Source organism: Poecilia formosa, unplaced genomic scaffold (assembly GCF_000485575.1).
Source record: "Poecilia formosa unplaced genomic scaffold, Poecilia_formosa-5.1.2 Scaffold354, whole genome shotgun sequence".
Lineage (NCBI taxonomy): Eukaryota > Metazoa > Chordata > Actinopteri > Cyprinodontiformes > Poeciliidae > Poecilia > Poecilia formosa.
This window is the reverse complement of record NW_006800293.1, coordinates 86,282-92,196: the sequence shown is the minus strand read 5'-3', so window position 1 is coordinate 92,196 and position 5,915 is coordinate 86,282. Positions and strand designations below refer to the sequence as shown.

The 5,915-nt window shown below is 36.2% G+C and overlaps 1 long non-coding RNA gene across 1 annotated transcript in view; it reads left to right on the top strand.

Moving 5' to 3' along the window:
- Positions 1-1,790: 1,790 nt before the first annotated feature.
- The window catches only part of LOC107833267 (uncharacterized), a 14,056-nt gene continuing 9,931 nt past the window's right edge, over positions 1,791-5,915 (top strand). The window contains exon 1 of the long non-coding RNA XR_001658980.1: positions 1,791-1,938. This is a non-coding gene — a long non-coding RNA (uncharacterized LOC107833267). The remainder of the gene's footprint in view (positions 1,939-5,915) is intronic.

The following is a 5,915-nucleotide window of genomic DNA, read 5'->3' as shown; positions in this document are numbered from 1 at the left end:
TAGACAGAATTAGGATTGAGAGCATTTTCTTGACAGCAGCAGTAGGTCTGATCTGTGAATAAATGCACAGATTGTTGACAGAATAAGATGTGACAGTGACTAATAATCACTATGAATAATATAAGAAAAATATATTACCTTCTAATTTTTCCTTGTAATTTCCATCACATTTACTGAGTGTGACTGGTATAATGCCATGTGTTTCCTCAAAGAGTCGGCTAAGCAGACTCAGATAAGTTTGACAATAAGTTTGAAATAGAGTGTGACATCAGTGGTTTCATAGATGTAAACAAAAATAAGATTTTACTACAGGAGGCAACAATAAAAGGTGATCCATTTAAAATCAATATATTTAACCAGACATTTTCCAGCCTTTTGGCTCATGCTGATATTTTGTGCAAATAAAAAAAAAAGCGAATGCAATCACAGATGTATCAATTATATATTTTTTTTATCTGGATAAAAACAAATATTTAGGACTTTGCAGACAGGATGAGTAGTTTTTGTCAGCTATGCTAAATTGCTATTGTCATATTTATACAGTAAAGTTGAGAAATGAACATGCTCAAAGATGGTTAGTTAAGCCTACTGCTACAAATATCAAAAGTTTTTTTCCTTGTGTAGAAAGAAAAAAAAACAGATACAGGAAGGAATCATTAGTAAAGTTGCATCAGTGCTTTTGCAATTTGAATCCAGTCAAATCTTGCATTGTCAGCCTGAAATGGAAATTAAACTGATACAATGAAAACCATAATGGAAAAGGTGGAAATAAAAGGAGAGTTTCACTGTGCATTTTATTTTCAGTTTGAAAGAATCATCGTAAAAGCTAATTGCAGCTTGTTGGAATGACTTCCTGCAGCAGCAGCTGTAGCATGACGCTGAATAAACCTCCCATTAGATCCCCATTTAACCAGCATGACTTGGTTCCTATATGTTCAGAAGATGGGGTCATTCTAATATCTTTAATTAGCTTTAAATTGTGTGTGTGTGTGTTTTTTTTTATTTCCAGTGAGTATTTGAGTCTCACTCATTCTGCTTCTGCTGAGCCAACAGATGGTTGCAAGGAAAATGTCATGCCTGCTGCTTGCAGCAATGTAAAGCCTCATTTCTTCCAATAACTTCTTTATCAGTCATCATGTATCTGAGCTCCTTCATCACGTCTCCTCTCCAGATGGAAAGTGCTCTGCTCTGCTTTTATTCTGCCACCCCCCCCCCTAAAGTTCACTAAATCATTTAGGTTTCCTTTAAGTTGAAGTAACTCAAAGTAAGAAAAGGCTTGTTAGTTGCAAAACACATTCATGCGCAATATGAATTTATTTACAGCTCAATAAGGAACAAAAGGCAAAAGGGGATTAAATTACCGTAAAAAATGCAATAAACGTAGGGAATAAAAGTAAAACTTAACATTATACAACAGGAAATGTAGATTAAAATCTTAATTTTAATGATAAAAAAAGAAGTTTCTGGGATAAATCCTTAAAATTGTATTAAGTGTCTTATGAACGCATTAGACATTTAAGCTTTTTCAAGTAATCCACAAAACAGAATAAAGAAAAATGTTTCCATTAATAAAAGCCTGGACTAGTGGGTCTGGAACAATAATACCCTCCCCCCCCCAAAAAAAAACCAAAACAAACAAAAAAAAAAAAAACCAAAACACCAAATCTGCTGTCTAAAATGCATTTTGCGAACGATAAAGATACTGAAGATTAAAAAGTGAATGTGAAATAACGTGCAGACAAGAGGCTGATAGGTATTTTCTCAAACCTACATAAAAAAGAAAGAACCAGGTTGATAGGTATTTTCTCAAACCTACATAAAAAAAGAAAGAACCACAGACAACGTATATGAGTTTTCAACCAAACTTCTGCAGAAGGAGAAGACACAGTGAACTGCTTCTCCAAGCCGCTCACCATGTGTTCTGAAAACCTTCAGTTTGTTTGTCTCTTTTATTAGCAAGAAGGGTGTGAAAAGGAATGGAGGGGGTGAAAACCCCACATCCTATCTTCACAGTAGAATGTGGATTCAGAAGCAAAGAAGGGGGAACACAGAAATTTAATTAACACACAGATAGGTTTACAGCTCAGGAGTATCCCAGGAAGACCTAAGTCACCATCTGTAAAAACATGCTTGAGATTAAGGAAAATTTAATTGTGTCTCCAGTTTCAACAAATTTGAACACTGAACTTCTAAATAGAAAAACAACTAGTAACATAAAATTACAAATGTAAGAATGATAACAAACATAATTCTAACAGAGGCCGACTGCAGTCAACGGATGGAGGCCTTGGCTTCCTAACGTTGGGAACTGATGTGGAGTTTGATACGAACGCTGCAAGAAGACGTCAGAAATGAGTTTTCTATTGTTTAGCCTCATGTTCCAACACATGTTCAGTCAATGAGGATTACACTTTCCACCACCTTATAACCAGTTTTATAATGTGTATGTATTTTTTTACACTGTGATGGAGGAAGTTATTGATGCTGGAGTTGGTTTGTTTTATGTATCTGTGTTAAAATAAATGCTATTTCACTCTTTTTAATACATCTTAACATTTAATCATATTTAGTTTAGAATACTTGAGACTTTGAAAGGTTAAATACCTAAATTAGATGTGCAATAAATTCTTTAAAATACAGCTTATATGAAAAAGAGGATCGACAAACAAACATTCAGTTTTTCAGAGATATTGAAAAATATTAAACCATTGCTGGCATATCTTTGTTTTTTTTGTTTTTTGTTTTGTTTTGTTTTTAAAAAAAACAAAAAAAAAAACAAATTTAAATGAAAAAATAAATAACCTAGTTATCGGGACATTCTTGTGTAATTATTACATTTTGATCAAACTGATTTATTTGCAATGTTTGCATATTTCATCCTCCATCTGTTGGTCTTATGTGTTTCTGCAATTGTTTTGTGCAGCTCAGTATCTTTGATGAAAACTGACGCTTTAATATGAATGTGAAAAAGTCAGCGTGCGTTTTATGCAATAATTATAAACTCAATATCTTTTAAAATAAAATTTATAAACACGTACAAAATAATTATAGCAAATCCAAAATACAGAGGTAAACTATCAGAAGGATAATAAGAGTATATTGAAATTACAAACACAGACAAAATGCTAAAAAAGTGATTATTACCGTCAACAACTTTTTAAAATTATCTTTTTCAAAGACTGAATATGTCTCGATTCCTCACAAAATATTCATATTATTTCCACAGGTATGTTTAAAAAAAATGTTTAATTCCTTACAGTAAACTTATTTTGCAGGTTACGTAATTTATACACAAATATAGATAACATTAGTATGTATCTAAAGTAACAAAGTGCTATTTATCCATTAAGCCACACGTTTTGTTTTTAAATCAGAAGACCGTGTTCAGTTTTCATCTCCCTTTTTCTCTCTGTTTCTGCATAATAATAAGCAGGACCTGAGAGTTGGTAGATTTCAGGGGGATTCCCACATGCATGGCATGTAAGAGTGTCTAGCCAGAGTATAATTGGCTGAGTCTGTCCCAGACAGCCGCTGTCCCACCTCCCCAAGGTTCTGGACATGAGGTCCCATATAGCTGTCTGGCTCGCCGATCCCCTCCAGGGAATACATCGTTCACTCATCATTCAGTTTCTTTACTTCTATCTCTGAAGAGGAGAGCTTCACCTGAAGAAAATGTTATTTTGAAACTACAAACTTCAAATTCTGCTCTCTCTTTCGGTCTGGGAATTTCCAGTCTGCCGTCTTGACAGTGAATCTGAAATTAATGTTCACATCTGCAGGTCACCTCTTCAGATCAGAATCCAGTAACTAGTGTTTACATTGTACTCGATTTACAAGCTTTCGCTGGCCTGTTTTTAACAGGCACCTAAAGCTGGGTTTGGACAACCTCATTAAGACGTTTTTATGTTAGTGTCTCTGAGGTCCTCCTGAAAGGAACCGATTGATGATTGTGAGCGGAAACGTTTTATTACAGGGGGCTGGCCAGGTCAGAGGTGAACTCCATCCTCTGACCCCTGCGGGAGCGGCGGAGTGTGCCGCTGACCACTGGGGTGTTGATGAACTCGTAAACAAGTGGACACTGCATTCTGTGACCTTTGGAGACAGCAGATGGATGCATCTTTAACATGTTAAGGAATCGAATCAGTTGCCCTGTGAAGGTGCAGAACGGTGATGGTGCTGCTATTTAACAGGATTTCTGTGTTAAAAATTGTCTCAGGAAGACAGACAGTGTCTGCCACCGAGTATGTACGCTTAATTATTGACAAAACTATTACCTGATCTGCATCTAATCAACATGTGACCAGCTTCTAAAAGTCACAAATGCATTTGCAGCTGCCAGTTTTCTCAACAAATACATGGGGAAAAAAAGTGTCTTTACTGCAACACTGTAGGGTACATTTTAAACATTTCTTATTTTGTCTCATGACAACCAGAAATGTCACAATAAGGAAATACATACAGGATGTAGAAAATAGTGTGCCTTGCTTTGTGTTCAGCCCCCTTTATGTTGCCCCTAAATAATAAGCAGCGCATCCAGAAAGCACATTTAAACTGAGTCAAGTTGTGAATAATTTAATCCCAGTGCAGATCCAGCTGTTCTTCGAAGGCCTCTGAGGTTTGTCGGTGAAGACTAACCAGCATCATGGAGGCCAATCAACACAGCAGACAGGTCAGGAAGAAAACTGCTGAAACCTTTAAAGCATGTTATGTTATAAAACACTAACCCAAGATTTTAACTAGTGCATGAAGCATTGTTCATTCAATTGTCTGAAAATGACAGGAACATGAAACTAAAGATTGAGTTAGGAAGTTGCTGCTGTATTTAGAAATGCAGCCACGAGGTAATGGCATCTCTGGAGGAGCTGCAAATATTCACCATGGCAATTATTCATTATATAGACTTTACAGAAGGGTGGCAAAAAGAAAAATAAAAGAACTCATAGTTTGTTGCACCATGTAGGGACAGAGTAGGCATGTGAACGTAGATACTCTGGTCAGATGAGACCAAGATTGTTATTTTTTATATATGTATGAAACCTTGCAAGACACATCACTGTGAATAGATCATAGCCTGGGAAAAAACTATGTGGTATTATTGTGGGGCAATACTTTCCATAAGTAGGCAAAAGAAATTGAGCTGGAAAACATACAGAACAATCTGGGAAGAAAACTTGATTAAGGCTCTGAAACACTTGAGATTGATGTGAAAGTTCTCAGTCCAGCAGGACAAAATGCACACCAGTTCTAAAGGTTTATATGAAAGCATATGGATGGTCCAATCAAAGTCCGAACCTAAATCCCAAAAATAATGAAGTCAAGTCTCTGTTCAATCTGTCTGAGCTTGAACTAATTTACTCATCAAAACATCGGAAAGCTGGAAGAGACCAACTCCAAAAACCTTCACTGAGAGCCAAAAACCGCATTTTATCAGACTTTTATTTGTAAAAAAAAAAAAAAAGCGAAAGGGAACTGGTGGCAACGCAAAGTTGGTGGCACAGCTGTGAAGTAAGAAAAAAAAAAAAAGCGAAAACAATGCATTTGCTTCCTGTTAATTCATTTAAAACCCAAATAAAACTCATGAAGACTTTTCAGACAGACGTCCGCAAAGGTCGCACCAGCGGACGATAACTGTAAGCAAAGTTATGAATTTCTAAATGCATATGTTTTAACAAGGTCTGGTGGTTTTAGCGCTAGGGAAGATGAGACGCAATTTGACGGTCACCCGGCCGTGTCAGTGAGACAGTTGTCAGGCTCACATCTCACTCATGCAAACAAAGAAACACACAGCAGTTTCATATACATGTACATTAGATATTATTTATAAAGATGCAAATAAAAAATCGGGGATTGTGTGGAGTAGAGAGGCAGAAAGTTCCCATCTCAGACCCATATCACACACACACACACACACACAC